Raw genomic sequence first — 17,586 nt, forward strand, 5'->3', positions numbered from 1 at the left:
GCAGGGATATTGATGATTCACACGAATTGTTCATGATGAAGATTCATTCCCAAACGAATCGCTCCCTGCGTTAGAATTAGAAGTGAAAGCAGGAGAGGTGGTGTGTTTCAGGGCAGGGATTAAATCAAATTAAACAGGGAGGGTAGATAATACTATCCATCAATGTAGAAAAGTGATGTAAATAATAATCTATAAATAAATAAGTATAAGTAAATAATATATATATATATATATATATATATATATATAGCTCCGGATAGCCAGTCCTCCACTGCACCTTGGTCCCACATTAATTTCAAAGGAGTGCTACACTGTACCAAAATGGCAGCTTTATTAATGCAATCCTTCCAATAGACAACAATAGCGTAGACGACATCTAATGTAAATATCTATGGATTTTGTCCACTGGGCATTGATTTGATGGTAGTGGTTTGCTATTGGTGGATTTCATCTGAGTGACAGGCTGATCCCGCCCTCGCACCAGTAAACACCAATCAGAGAAGAGATGTATTTGAAGAGGGCGGGGAAGTTCTTTCATTCATTATGAGGACACATGATGAAAAAAATACAAACACCAAAATAAATAATCTAAAATAAACACCACAAACAAGAGAATTGTTCATTTTGATTGAATTAATGACTGTTGATACAACCCCCCACAATCTTAATTAAGACATTTTTCCCGCCTAAAATGAGCTTATTTTATCAGCAACCTAAAAAAATAAACATTTGCAGAGTATAAAATGCCTCTTTATTTTACAACACTGTCACTTTGTTTAAACGTTTCTCAAAGCCTAAACAACTGCTGTTTATTTTCAGGTTTAAATTACATTTTGAATCCCAGATTTTCGACGTGGTCTCAGACTTTTGGGCCTCACTTTTAAAAAAATCTTGTGAAGACAGAAGAGGGATTTAGAAGACAGAAAAGACTTAAGGCCTGAGTGAGGGGGATTTAGGAATGATGAATGTTGGTATATTGCTTTTCAAAATGTTTCTCTCTAAAAGAGAAACATTCAATCGATTTTCCTGCAACACACAATCAACTTTTCCTCTCTCCTCTGCCATCGAGTTTCTGATTGATGTGAAGAAAACAGAAATGTATATGCAGACACTGAGAACACATCTATTGATGCATAAATATAAACCGGTCAAAGCTGAATGCCAAAACCTGTGTCTCACTGTCCTTCATGACTGATACTCAGTGTTTTATTCTGGCCGGACATTCCTAAATTAGGAAAAGTACAACAGAAAGGCAAGATATTTGACTTAAACTTGGTCTCTTATTTGAATGTACTCTACGATTTGACAAAATGCAAGTCACACAAACATCTCAGCACCCAGTTTAAGTATTTGTATATTCAAAATCTGAAAAGTCTGTTCACCCAAAACTCAACATTTGATTGGGTTAATCTCCTAAAGAAACACAATCACATTAAATCATTAACAGATTACCTTTGGTGTTTATTCACGTAAAAAAATGAATCACTGAACACAGACAGAAGCTTAACCTTGTCTGTGAAAACCAAATTTCAGTGGTTCATGCAAAAGCTCGAAGCTGACGGGTTGATAAAATAGCTCATACCTCACTTGTCCATGTGAAAGCTCAACCCTGATTGGTTCTTGGTTATCCATAAATCTGATTGGTTCATGCGAAAATGCAACCTCATTGGTTCATGCAAAAGCTCAAATCTTATTGGTTCTTGATGAAGCTCAAACTTGATTGGTCCATGCAAAATCTAACATCTGACAGGTTGATAAATCTCAAATCTTATTGGTTCATGTGAAAGCTCAACCTTGACTGGTTGATAAGCTTAAACCTGATTGGTTCTTGATCAAATCTGATTGGGCCATGCAAAAGTTCAAATTTGACTTGGTTCATGTGAAAACCCAAACCTCATTGGTTCATGCAAAAGCTCAAACCTTATTGGTTCTTGGTGAAGCTGAAACATCACTGGTTCGTGTGAAAACTCAAACCTCAATTTGTTCTTGATGAAACTCAAAGCTGATTGGTCCATGCAAAAGCTCAAACCTGACTGGTTGATAAAGCTCAAACCTCATTGGTCCATGTGAAAGCTCAACCCTGACTGCTTGATAAGCTCAAACCTCATTGGTTCTTGATTAAGCACAAATCTGATTGGTTCATACAAAATCCCAAACCTCAGAAAACTCAAACCTTATTGGTTCTTGATGAAGCTCAAACATCATTGGTTCATGTGAAACCTCAAACCTCATTGGGTCATGAAGTTCAGACGTGTTTTAGGTGAACAGACTTTGATATCTTATATTTTTTATTAAAAACATCTTCATTTGTGTTCTGAAAATCGATTAATTTCTAATGAATTTGAAAGAACACGAGGGCCAGTAAATGACAAAGTTTTATTTTGGTATAAGCAAACCATTTAACTAAAAAAAAAAAAAAAAAAATCAACCATTGAAATAAAATACAAATTAATTAAAATTGTATTACAATATTTAAAAGTATTATTTTATTCCAGTCAGCTGCCAATTTTTTTTTCATTTGCATTTAGTTTCAGTTGAAGTACTAAAATAACAAAAACATAAACAAACTCAATGAAATTATTTTAGTTAAAACATTCAAATTTAATCTAATTCAACAAATTAACTAATTATCTTTTACCTTTATTATTTAGTTTACTAATTATTTAGTGCCAATTCTCATTATTAACTACTCTTATTACCTTCCTATTATTATGTTTATTAGTTCCTATAAAATATTTATACTCAAAGTTATAAACCCCACCCAATACCTAAACCCAACTACGACTTTACTAACTATTAACAAGCAGCAAATAAGCAGTTAATTAAGCGAAAAGTCATAGCAAGAATTGAAACTGTGACCAAAATCTAATCAAGTGATACTAAATAACAGACAGGGAGAGCGCGATGTCTGCAAAACGTGTGTAAATGCCAAACGACAGCAGTTTGCAGTATGTAGGTCAACTCTTCTATTGACAGCTGGACATCTGCAAGGCCAACAGTGGTGTAGCCGTGCTGTTTTTTCCATATATTCCCTTCCAGGGGTCAGCGACTCAACATTTACCATTCAACACCTTTATGTTTGGACATATGAATTGAACACAGGGACAGCGCCTGGGCTGAAACTTCCCTTCCCTCATCAGGGGACTTGAAGTGACAGGTCGAACGAGATGTGAAAGATTGCTTCTGGACGTCAGGATTGAACTTTGAGCGTTCACATGGCCGCAAGGGTTGGGAATCTGGGATTTTTTTAAAGTACTTCAGGGTGTGGTGTTCAGTATAAGGGTCAAGATAGCGTTTCCTGATCTGTATTGACGTGTTTAAACTGTCTCTGCCAAATGTTAGCAAAGTGCCTTTTCTTGTCCCGGATCGAACTATCAGGCAGACGTTTTGGAAATGGCGAGGCGTCCGCGGAGGCCTTAAGAGACACAACCTTGTGATTTCTGTTTGTTGGCTTCTTTCTTGTTTAGCTGTGGGGTAATACTATATTCTTTTGTTTGACTGTTTGTTAAATGTTTATAACTGTGCATATAGGTTAAATTTAAGACTATTTTACTATGTGACGATGTTATGAAGTTACTGCCAGTGTAATGAAAGTCACGCCAGCAAACATTGCCTTTCTTAAAGGGATAGTTCACACAAAAATTGTCCTTTTCTCAGCATTAAAGTCCGTTCACACCAAGCACGAGAACTATAAAGACAATATTGTAACAAAAGTTGAGACTACAACTATAACGATAAAGATGCAGAGAAATTATATCGTTGGAATCACTTTCAGATTGAATGTTTCACATAATAAACGATTAAACAGTCAATCAGAATCCATTGAAATATAAAAGCCTTGTGTGATTTAAAATGAACTATTTTGGAAATTATTTGTTATGTGAAGTATAAAAAGAAAAGTTTCTCGGGTACAAAATGCTAGTTTTGCGTCATTGTGTTGTTTTTAATTTCACTATAATGACTGCGATCGCTATATTCACTGTTTGATTACATTACACGAGCTGGACTCACTGGTCAGATGAGCTAAAAACAGAGGACATCTGCTGGTTAGAACGGGTAATGCAGAAAGAAAAGCATAAAACAATTTTAAAAATTATTATTAATCAGCGTGGACACAAATATAGTTATTAGTATATTTATATAAACAATGGACTATGTAGGATATTTGCTGGTTACAATGGGGAAATTCAAAAGAGGTATCAATTGCTAGTTTTGTGTCATTGTGTTGTTTTAATTCCACTACAATGACTGTGATCGCTATATTGACTGTTTGATTACATAGATTACTTGAGCTGGATTCACTGGTCAGATGAGCTAAAAACGGCACACACTGAGGACATCTGCTGGTTAAAAGGAGCAATGCAGAAAGAAACGAAAAAATATATCATTAAGCCATGTGGACATAAATATGGTTATTAGTATATTTATATAAACATAGCACACTGAGGATATTTGCTGGTTACGATGGGGTAATTCAAAAAAGGTATCAAGTGCTAGTTTTGCGTCATTGTGTTGTTTTTATTCCACTACAAAGACTGTGATCACTATATTCACTGTTTGATTAGATTACACGAGCTGGATTCATTGGTCAGATAAGCTAAACACGGAGGACATCTGCAGGTTAGAATGGGTAATGCAGAAGGTAAAGCATAAAGCACTTAACAAATAATTATTATTAGTCAGTGTGGACACAAATAAAGTTATTATAATATTTATTTAAACATAGTGGACTGAGGATATTTGCTGGTTACAACGAGGTAAATTAAATTCTCATTCCACTACAATGACTGCAACTGCTATATTCACAGTTTGATTAGATTTCATGAGCTGGATTCACTGGTTAGATGAGCTAAAATGCAGCAAACACTGAGGACATCTAGTGGTTACAAGGGGTAATGCAGAAAGAAAAGCATAAAAACTAAACAAATCATTTTTATTAATCAGTGTAGACACAAATATAGTTATTGGTATATATAAACAACGGACTGAGGATATTGGCTCGTTACAACAGGGTATTTTAAAAATAGGTATGAAGTGCTAGTTTTGCGTTATTGAGTCCTTTTCAATTCCATTATCATGACTGTGATTGTTATATTCACTGTTTGATTCGATTACACGAGCTGGATTCACTGGTCAGAGAAGCTAAAAATGGTGGACATTTGCTGGTAACAAGGGGTAATGCAGAAAGAAAAGCATAAAAAGCTAAACAAACCATTATCATTAATCAGTGTAGACACAAATATAGTTATTGCGATATTTATAAAAACATGGCGGACTTGGGATAAATGCTGTTTAAAACGGGGTAATTCAAAACAAGGTATGAAGTGCTAGTTTTGCATCATTGTGTTGTTTTAATTCCACTATAATGACTGTGATTGCTATAGTCACTGTTTGATTAGATTACACAAGCTGGATTCACTGGTCAGATAAGCTAAAATGCAGCACATTGAGGACATCAGTTGGTTACAAAGGGGTAATGCAAAAAAAATGTATAAATATATATATAAGAAACTAAAAACACTGATTATTATTGATCATCAGTGTGGATGCCAAATATCGCTATCATGCTTGGTGTGAACAGGCCTTAATTCCTTAAGTGTTTCTAAAATTATCACCTTTTTTCTTACAATGAAAAAAAAAAAAAAAAAGATATCATGAAAAGATGAAGTCACTGGCTTCCATAATAAATACTATGGAAATCAATGGCTGCTGCTTTTTAACAGAAGAAAAAAACTCGAATGGGTTTACAAGTGGAGAATAATGACAGAATTTTCATTTGTGAGTGAACTATCCCTTTATTAAGCCGTCATTTCTATTGATGTTTGATGTACAAATGATCTTATTTGCATAAAAGCAAACAAAAAAAAATGGTTTGGTCTGGATGAACGCATCTAGAGTTTTTATCACTGGTGGAAGCTTCTAGAAACGGCTTCAATGCCTTAGTTGCAGATCGACCTAGTCTGATGATGACGGCTGTGTTTGTTATTTGTTCTGTCATTGTGTTGGCATGTGTATTTAGCAGTTCATAAAAGCTATAAAGAATGTGCATTGCTTTATTAACGCTCAACGTGCCTCTGAGATAAACTTTGACAACACTTAAAACACAGCGGGCCAGTTCAAAGCCTGTTCATATCCGCCAGCAAGCTTTACAATCAATAACCCAGCTTCTTCTATCAAACCCAAAGACTAGTTTGAATCTAGGCTCGTACGAAGTGTGTCAGCGCCTGCGAACTGTGAATGACGCATTAACAAATCACTCTGTGCTGACAAAATGCTGAGCAAATGTCAGGTTTTGCAATGTTGTTACTTTTAAGGGATTACTCACGTTGTATTGTTCAGTTGTTTCTGGATCCTTGTCAGGAATCTGTGAGCCCACGTAGAAATCTGATTCATGGAAATATATGCAAATTACATGTGTACAAGTTGATTTTTAGATTTCACATATATAAAATGTCATTTATGCAACATTTAAAAGAGTTCACATGCAAAAACCTCTAAATGCCATCTGAAATTTCTTACAGAAACAAGCGTTTTTCTCAATCTCCTATATTTATGTTAAGTTTTGTCACATTACAGGCAATGACAATACTCAATTGATCAACATAAAAGTGAAATTACTAAACCTATAACAAAAGCCTGAGAAAAATGCTAATTTTAAAAGTAATGTTTAGATGGCTTTTAGAGGTTTTTGCATCTGAACTCTTCATATATTTCAAAATATTGGAAAAATGTCTGCTTACATATACTTTTTCTACCATTGGAGTTACAAATATGTACATATATGTTCAAAAATACATATACAGTCTGTATACATATACTGTCAAGTCTGAAATATTTATATATATTATATATATATATATATGTATATATATATGTATATATATATATATATATATATATATATATATATATATATATATATATATATATATATATATATACACACACACACATACATACATACATACATACATACATACATACATATGTATGTATATATATATAATTATATACACACACACATATATATACATAAATACATATATATATATATACATACATACATATATATATATATATATATATATATATATATATATATATATATATATATACATACATACATATATATATATATATATATATATATATATATATATATATATATATATATATATATATATATATATATATATATATATATATATATATACAGTTAAAGCCAGAATTATTAGCCCCCCCCTTTGAATTATTATAATTTTTTTTGGAGAAAGTCTTATTTGTGTTAATTTGGCTAGAATAAAAGCAGTAAAACATTTTTAAAAGCCATTTTAAGGACAATATTATTAGCCTCTTTAAGCTAATTTTCCCGATTGTCTACAGAACAGACCACTGTTAACCAACTTGCCTAATTACCCTAACCTAAAAAGTCAAATAATATTTACTGTCATCATGACAAAGATAAAATAAATCAGTTATTAAAAATGAGTTATTAAACTATTATGGTTAGAAACAGCTTGAAAAAAATCTTATTTCTGTTTAACGGAGTGAAGATTTTTTCAACACGTGTTGTCACAAGATAATTGGCATCCAAGATAAAAGTTTTACATTAATATCACATGAGTAGCAGTGTGACATGGCTATATATCACCACTGATGGGACTGCGTTAGTGTCCCACCGGTGACAATATACAGCCATATACGTAGCACTGCTACAAGTGTGATATTGCGTTTAAACAACAGTTCGATGGCACATCTGTGTATGTAAAAAAGTAGATCAAACATGGAGCGTCTCAAAAATCCTGCTTTCTTTCGCTATTCTTTCACATCTGCAACTGATGTCTGAACAGCAGAAACCGTTGCTTAAAAACTTGTCATTTTAGAGCTTGTATTTGAATGATTCTCTAGCGTAATGTCTAAAGTGATGACAAAACAGATGATTTTGCTCACATATTAAGATTATAAGGCAGAACTACATGAAATGCCATCAGTACAGAGATTTCCCAGTATTTCTCTGTTGCAATTGGGAGATCACTATATTTAACCATGAAAAAGCCAAAGCAAAGCACGACCAGATTACTATGGTATAAATACAGCACTACAACATACAAAAGAGAGAGATCGACTTAGAATGTTAATTGTCTGTTTTATGATTTGTTTATCTGTAGTTTAAATTATATGCTGAGTTTTTCTCCCCTATGGACTTATGCGACCTCTGACGCCATCTTGTGGCGGAACGTCAACTGTCTTTGCTCTGCGTAGTATGAGCTAAATCTTTGAAATTATAAATATTTAAAATAGGCAATGTCCTTATAAATAAACAGCGTGAACTCATAAATAAACTGCAATCTAAACAACTACATTCTCACCTAAAAAAAGTCTCAAATGTACATTATGTTCTCCAACAGCAGCAATATTTGTCAAACTGTAGTGAGTTACTTGATATGCTGTCACTCTATGTGGGCGGAGAAATACACAAGCGTGAAGAGGCTGTAAGAGTGCTGTTATTGCAGAATATCGCACGGCTATCAGCCAGTCAGATTCAAGAACCAGACAGAACTCTTGTATAAATCAATAAATATATTAATTAATAATTTATTCATTTGACAGGACTAACATTTATACATGAACACATATAATTTAGCATATATTCCAATGGTTGGAAAAGTATGTAAGTGGCCAGTATTGCAAAATATTTGTCGCATTTATGACGTAAATTTTATATCTGTGAAATCCAAACATGAAGCTGTATGTCAAGTAATCAGCATATACACTGTCATATATTAGACTTCTATGTGGGACATTTGTGCAAGAAAAAAATAAATATATAATATGTATTATACACCTTTGTGTTTTAAGGATGCACAATATATGGGCCACAGCAGCCAATCAATACTTGTTTTAAATGTCTGCATTATCTGCCTAATAAGAACACTAGTTCAGTATATTAAAGCTCATAAATGATGAATGACTCTCATGGGTTGAACCACTTCAGATGTGTGCTGCAGGCCAGGATGTCTTCTGGCTTTTGATCGTTCAGTCGCTATTCGTGAATGATTTTGCAAAAAGAAAGATCTAAATGTCTCCTTGGATTTTCCTTGTTTTCGTTTCAGAATAAAATCAGCTGTCCACTGTTTTTGTTTGCCTTTTGATTATGTTCTGTTGTCTTATACTGGTGTCTAATATCAAGTCTTATATTAGACTTATTGTTACCTGCCCTGGTTTTCAGCTTTCAATTATAAAAAGTCATTGGGTATTGATCCAAAATTTAGATTTTAGGTGATATATAATGGGGTGATGCAGTGGTGCAGTAAGTAGAGCTGTCACCTCACAGCAAGAAGATCGCAGGTTCGAGCCTCGGTTGGGTCAGTTGGCGTTTCAGTGTGGAGTTTGCATGTTCTCCCTGCATTTGCGTGGGTTTTCTCCGGGTGCTTCTGTTTCCCCCACAGTCCAAAGACATGCAGTACAGGTGAATTGGGTGGGCTAAATTGGCCGTAGTGTATCAGTGTGTATGAGTGTTTATGGATGATTGCCAGTTATGGGTTGCAGCTGGAAGGGCATCCACTGTGTAAAACATATGCTGGATAAGTTAATAAGTTGGCGGGTCAATCTGCTGTGGTTAATAAAGGGATTAATAAAGGGACTAATCCGAAAAGAAAATGAATGAATGAAGATCCGTAATTCCTTAATACATTTTTTATTATTTTCAGATATTTAACAAGTCATGTTTAAGAGGGCAAAGACTTTTTCACAGTTAAAAAAAAAACTTTATATGTTTCTTCTAGAGAAAGTTTTTTTTTTTTGTTTGGTTGGAATATTAAAAAAAATTAAGGTCAAAATTATTAGACCCCCATCCCCCCCCCCCATAATTTTTTTTTCCGATTGTCTACAGCAGTGGATCTCAAAGTAAGGGTCGAGACAAACATTGGGGTCGTAGGACAATGAAGGAGGGAGGGGGGGGCATTGATTTCCAAAAATCTATTTATTTTTTATTAAACCATCAGAATTACCATAATTTATTCATAACCTACTTAAGAGAAAAACGTTGGTTACTATTTACCATATAGTTACTATAGTAGCTTACAGTTCTATTGGATTACATTATATATTGCACAGCAATAGCGTCAGATGCAGCATGCTGAATTTATAACACCAGCTTAAACTTTCAGGCCCATTTACAACACTCGCATACATAAAAAACTTAAACGAAGAATAGACTTGGGTCTATTGGTGTGTGTGCGCCATTGCATGCAGGGTTTCTGTATTTATAACCACCTCAGAGAATATTGGGGGTTGCCAGTAACTGGCATTGTCATTTTGGGTGTCGCAGGCTGAAAAGTTTGGGAACCCCTGGTCTACAGAACAAACCACTGATGTCCAATGAATGACTTGCCTAATTAACCTAATTACTATTTAAGTTACACTTTAAGCTGCTTGTGAGATATTGAGCCAGTTCAGTCTCAAAAATAATACATTTACAAAGTAAAGTTCATAGATGCACAGCAAAATTCACATTTACAAAATCAAATTGGTTATTTCAAAAAAATTATTTAAAATATGCTAATTCAATTCGTAAATTCAAAACATTATTCACAAATATGCAAATCCAATTTATTTGGCAAAAAGTGAGTTCCTGAATTATTTACAAATTTACAAATTGGATTTTCTAAACGTGAATTGTGCTCTGCTTGCATGGATTTTATTTTGTAAATGTATTATATTTGAGACTAATCTGGCTCCATAGCGAGATCATGCACTGTCATCATGGCAAAGACAAAAGAAATTAATTAATAAAAGGATTGTATTTAAAAATGCTGAATAAATGATCTCTGTTTAACATCATTTGGTAATAGTGTTTGTGTGTGTGTGTGTGCATGATTAGTGTAAGCTGATGATTCTAATATAAATAATTACAAATATAGATTCATTCATTCATTTTCCTTCGACTTAGTCTCTGATCCATCAGAGGTCACCACAGTGGAATGAACCGCCAACTTCTTCAGCAATTTTTTTTTATGCAGTGGATGCCCTTCTAGCCTCAACCCAGTACTGTAAAACACCCATGCACATTCATTCACCCACACTCATGGTGAATTTAGTTCAACCTATTCCCCTATAGCGCATGTGTTTATACTGTGAGGGAAACCTGAGCACTCGGAGGAGACCCACGCCAACACGGGGAGAACATGCAAACTCCACACAGAAAAACCAAATGACCCAGCCGGAATTTGAACCAGCGACCTTCTTGCTGTGAGGAGATAATTCTAAAGAATATATATATAATTTCATTACAATATTTGTCTTTATTATTTAACCCTATGATGATGAGGGAACTTGATGAATGCTCTTATTAATGAAATCTATTAAAAATAGTTTAGTATTTCATTAAGAACTAGTAACAGTAGTTAGTTACAGAGACGCACAAAGCACACAAATGACAGTTTTCTAATAAATATCCTTAAATGTGCTTTTAATTGTTCGAAATGATAAATCGGTAACACTTTACAATATGGTTCACTAGTTAATGTATTTACAAACATGAACTAATCATGAACAACACATGTACAGCATTTATTAACCATAGTTGAACATTTACTAATGCATTAATAACATCCAAGTACATGCTTGTTAACATTAGTTAATGCACCATGAGTTAACATGAACTGACAATGAACTACTGTATTTTCACTAACTAACGTTACCTAACATGAACAAATACAATAGTAGACATATTGTTCATTGTTTGTTTGTGTTAGTAAATGCATTAATTAACATTAACTAATGAACCATATTGGAAAGTGTGACCGCTAAATCTATATTGAGGGCATACTGCTGAGAACTGGAGTGCACAACACAAATACACGAAATGATGAGGTAAATATTAGCATACAGACATGAACTCAACCACCAGACAGACCTCAGTATGTAAAAGCAAATACTTTAAGGAGGACCTATTATGCCTCTTTTTACAAGTCCCTGAGTAAAGTCTCTGAGTGTTCATGTGAAATTTCAGCTAAAAATACCACAAAAATAATGATTTATAACTCTTTTAGGCTTTGATCCTAATTGTGCTGTTTTTGTGACTGTCGCTTTAAATTCAAATGAGATTGTGCTCTTTTTAAAAGAGGGCGGAGCTACAAATGCCTGCGTGTCAGCATAGTGGCAGATTAAAAAACTAGGCTTGTGTCATATGCTAATGAAGGAAAAATGGTCAATAATTGGAGGGGCTTTCCCCTCTGATGACACGCACAAAGGGAGAATGTCAATCAAAGTGTTTCTGCAGACTGTTTTGATCAACGGTGATTATAAAAAATAAAATGTATTCATTTTTACCATTGAAGGCTGGCTATATTCACACACTTCTGCCACATAACTGTGTTTAAACCCCTTACAAAAGGGATTTTTGCGTAATAGGTCCCCTTTAAGTTGTATATATACTTTAATTTTGTCAAATGAAACTCATCAGTCAGCATGAGCCATTGGTCATTCATTCTGTTGTGTATATCCACCTATTTGTGTTACACTGTACCATTGCGGACTCGTCAGGCACTTTTTCTGCTACACATTTATCAAAAGAAATAATTTTTCATCCCAGAATAAAGTACATTGTTAAAGCTTGAGTTTTTACACTGGAAACATGCGGCTAAACTCAAGGTTTCTTCAAATCTGGAGAGAGTTAGCCCGTTAGCATTTCCATTCATCTCAATGGCAGATTCTTGGCTTGCGCAAGACCACCTCGAAGTATGCAATTTCAGATCTGCCATATTTTCTCATTAGATGACATAACCGCTTAAGCCCTCAAGTGTCACGCAATTAATCAAACGTGATACATGCGGACCTAACCCTTAACGAGTAAAGTTTCTGACCGCAATGCATACTCATCTGCTGAGAAATAGTTCAGAATAATATAAGACGATTAGTAATGTAAGTCATTAGTAAACTGATAACTTTTTACATGCAGTAATTTGTAATCTAGTCAGATTACGCTTCTCTAGTAATTAGTACTCAGTTACATTTTTGAGTAAATTAACCAATTAATGCTAGGAAATATACTCTCATTCAAGCAAACTAATTAAAGGTGCAGTAGGTGATCTGCCAAAATGCTAACCGTTTAGCATATTATCTTTGGACGGCGGGGAGGGACTGTGATTCAAAGTCACACCCCCTGAAATCACGAGCGTGCGCACCACGTCACAACAGCAGACAGACAACCCACTAGTTCATGTCATTTGCAGTAAGTTAGTTCCAGTGCCGTGCAGGAATTACATGTATTACTTTGCCACACTTACATGCTATTTCAGAGCGAATATTCAGAGTAGCATGGTAAACAGTATAGGAAGGCTGTCATTGTTCAAAAATGACTGAATGTGAATATAGAAGCAACTTCAGCTCAATAAAGCAGTTAGGCGGAATAGCGCTATTTACTAATATTTTGTTGTTAAACTAAATATAAATCTACATTATAGATGCTGTCAAAGGACCTTATGAAACTGAAAATAATCACATCAATCTTCCACTGGGAGATTTCAGTGGCTAAACAACACGTCTGTGCATATAAGTCATTCATAACAACACAATCTAACATAAGCTTAGCCTGACTGATTTTAAAACAACATTACCTGTCTAACAGTAGTACTTCAGCCATGGTGTCGTCCTTCCCTGCTAAAGAAACTTTAATACTGATTCAGGTTTTTAAAAGTTTCAATTCAGCTTTTGATTTCTCCCGGTCCGTCTCGTGACCGCGCGGCCGCTTTAAGGGTGAATTATGCTCGCGCCTGGCTTTACATTAGTCGGCCCGAGCACGGCTGTCCTTCGGCGCCTCTGGCCAGGGGCGCAACTGCACATTTACTGATGGGTATGCGGCTTCAACTTTTCCGCGCCCCCCCCTTCAATCCAACTATATTTTATAACAGGCAAGTGATAAAATGTGGAAAATATTTCCATCAATAAATTAAAGATATTTTTTCATAAATATATCAATATGCTTAAAAAATACAGTTTCGCAGTTCTGAACACAACTGAAATAGTATAATGAAGTAGTAAAAAGTATAATTACATTAAGCATGTTAAGTCGCAAAGAAATGCATCTCATACCACCCCAAATTTCTTCTCAATTTAATTTTCCCTCACTAAATGATTATAACACCTTGACTAGCCTTGCTTTTGGACTTTTTGTACTACATTTGTCAAAACAAAATGATAGACATGGGAGTCCTAAAGGGCAAAAGAACATTGTGATTACTTCTGCATACTGTGAGAAGTGTAAGGTCTGTCTTTGCCAGAACAATTGACTGAAAGTGCTAAAAGTGAAATAAAAAAGACTGTCAAATGTTAAGTGTAAAAAAACAAAAAAAATGTTCTATTTAACTGAAATTTTATAACTTTGTTTGTAGCTAAAATTAAAATAGTTTTGAGCTAAGAAGTTACCAAAAGGTCTGATGAATCAATATGATACATAATAAATTCATAAAAACATGTATATGGTATGAAAAATGGGGGTGGGGGGGTGGAATGATTTTTAAATTGAATAAAATACAATATTATACGCGTATAAAATGCTAAATAAACATTTTTTACAAATATATATATATATATATATATATATATATATATATATATATATATATATGTGTGTGTGTGTGTGTGTGTGTATTTATTATTTAAAACTTTTAATATGGATAATTTCAAAAATAGTTTTGGCACAATGGCGCGCCCCACGTGTGGCGCCCCTATGCGCCGCATACACTGCATACCCCCTTTTTGCGCCACTGCCTCTGGCTCCGACTCGGCAACGGCGAGCGGCCCGCAGCTCACTCACACACATGCGTTTGTGATGCAGACGGGCACGCGCTTAAGGCGGATCTTCGTGAACAGATACGCAGAAGCCTGAATCTACATATGTTGACAGACAGTCTGATCTGCTTATCAGAATTATGGAAGATGACGGTCCGACTCTATTTAATTGGATAAACATTTTTTAGTTTTATGCTTTACTAAAAATATAAAAATACATATAAACACATTAAGATCATTTACTGTAATCATTACTATTAGACTGTGAAGAGACTTTCAACCAGCACAACAACAAATGTTTCTGAAGACCATCAACTACTGCACTTTTAACGGTGAACTTAAGGTGCTTTCACACCTGTGAATCGATTCATTTGTTCTGAAACAGGGATTAGAATTGTTACATTGTTGCTCTTTGCTCTTGGTGCGGTTCGCTATCACACGGCAAAGTTTCTAACCGGACCAAAAGAGCTAAAACAAGTCACGTGTGAGTAAACTCTCCTCACACTGGTCAGAGTTTCAGGGTTTATTTTGCAGAGTCTCGCTCAGCTGTCAGGGGGTTGGTGGTTTGGTGGTGTTTGACAAAGTGCACGCGACGTGTCTGAAGAGCGAGGAGGGATGCGGTGGGGAGGGGTGAGAAGGGCGCGTGACGTATTTGAGGACCGGGAGGGAGGAGAGCGATTTCCAGGAGATTATCACTCGTTTGCGGGCATCAGGGAGTCTCTGTGCATTTGCGGGACACTACCGAAACTTCCAGGAGACTTGGGATGTCTGTAACGACCTCCCGCCCTACACATAATTCTCTCTACTTATAGCCATATGCCTATTACATATCCATAAAACACTGTGATATAGCCGGGCTTGTATTGTATCGCTTTCTTACTACAATCGATCAGCTCCACAGTTCGTTTCAATCGAGCCGAGACCACCTCATTCAAGCGATCTCAGTGTAATTGATTTGGCGCGGATCCGAGCGCGATTGGTGGTTTCACATATGCCAAACCAACCAAGCTAACTGGGCAAACGAGACAGGTTCCGAAACAAGAGTCTAGGTGTGAAAGCACCCTTAAACAGCAGTCATTTTTATTATTATTACATTTTTAAACTGTAAAAAAAGAGGATTATATTAAAAAAAGTTACAGAATTATATTTGAAATTCAACATTACCTTTGCCTGTCTACACTCAAAAATGTTTAAAACAAGACCTAACTATGTTTAAAACAAGACCTAACTATTTTTTTTTTAAATTGGTCCCACTTTATATTAAGTGACCTGAACTAATATATAGTTACACAGGAATTAATAGTGTCTTACAATGTATTTATTGTGTAAATACATGCTTTTACATTGTACTTATGCTTGATTAAATACACGTAATTACACCTGTAATTAACTTTTGTAGTTACATTTGTAAATACATTGTTGACCATCCCTTACACCTCAACCCACCCTTAAACCTACCCATGGCACCAAACCTGTCTATAACCCAACCTCTATCCCAACTCAAACACACCACAAGTGCTCTCAAATACATTATAAACACAGTAAGTACATTGTATTTATTTTTTTGATGTAAGTACATGGTAGTTAAGGACACTTAATATAAAGTTTGATCAAATCATCATTATTGTTTTAGGGTTTTTTAACCTTTAATCAATGCATAGAATAGTTGAGAGTATTTACAGGAAATCACGGAGAGAAGAGTGATATGAGAAGGATCGGCAAAGGACCTCGAGCCAGGAATCCTATTCGGGTCGCTGTGAGTACCTCAGTGCTACATGTCGATGCACTTTTTACATCCCTTTAAATGCAATAGATGCTGTTTCTGTATATAATAAGCTGCTGAATAGCCATGCAAAAACAACAACTTAGTTGTATTTCATTGCATCAAGCCAAATTTAATCCTATTACCAGGAGGCAAACATCACACAATAAAGGGCTAATTAAAAAATTATAATCTGCCTTTTGTTTTTTGGTAATGGTTGACTGAGTGCCTTGGTTCAGCTCTCATCCTCAGAGTTCAGCTTTCTGCCTCCATCTGCTCCTCTGTTCAAATGCATAAATCCATTGCTTTTAAAGAGGACCTATTATGCCCCTTTTTACAAGATGTAAAATATATCTTTGATGTCCCTAGAGTGTGTAGAGCTCAAAATATCACATAAATCATATTTTATAACTCTTTGAAACTGACCCTGTTTTAGGCTTTGATCCTAATTGTGTTGTTTTTGTGACTGTCGCTTTAAATTCAAATGAGATTGTGCTCTTTTCAAAAGAGGGTGGAGCTACAGATGCCTGTGTGTCAGCATAGTGGCAGATTCAGAACAAGACTACCGTCACTAGATGGTCTCTAGTGGGCGGGGCTTTCCTCCTCTGATGACACGTACAAGGAGAGAATGTCAATCAAAGTGTTTCTGCAGACTGTTTTTATCAAGTTTGATCATAAAAAATACAATTAATACATTTTTACGATTAGAAGCTGCTTATTTTCACAGACATTAGCCACACAACTGTGTTTAAACCCCTTTTAAAAAGAGATTTTTTCAGAATAGGTCCCCTTTAAAGCAATAAGTACACTCTAACTTAAAAAAGTGAGTAAATCCATTGCCTTAAAACGATTAAGTAAATAAACTGTGCATAATTATAATTAAGTTAACCTAACCATTTCAACTCACAACAGGATTACTCGCTTTATGTAAAGTCAACTAATCGCTTTTTACATGTATTTCTTTTACAATGTTGTTTTAATAAAGAACAAACACCTATTAATATGCTAAGTGTACACTGTAAACCCTAATG

This window comes from Danio rerio, chromosome 1 (assembly GCF_052040795.2).
Source record: "Danio rerio strain M-AB ecotype USA chromosome 1, GRCz13ab, whole genome shotgun sequence".
Lineage (NCBI taxonomy): Eukaryota > Metazoa > Chordata > Actinopteri > Cypriniformes > Danionidae > Danio > Danio rerio.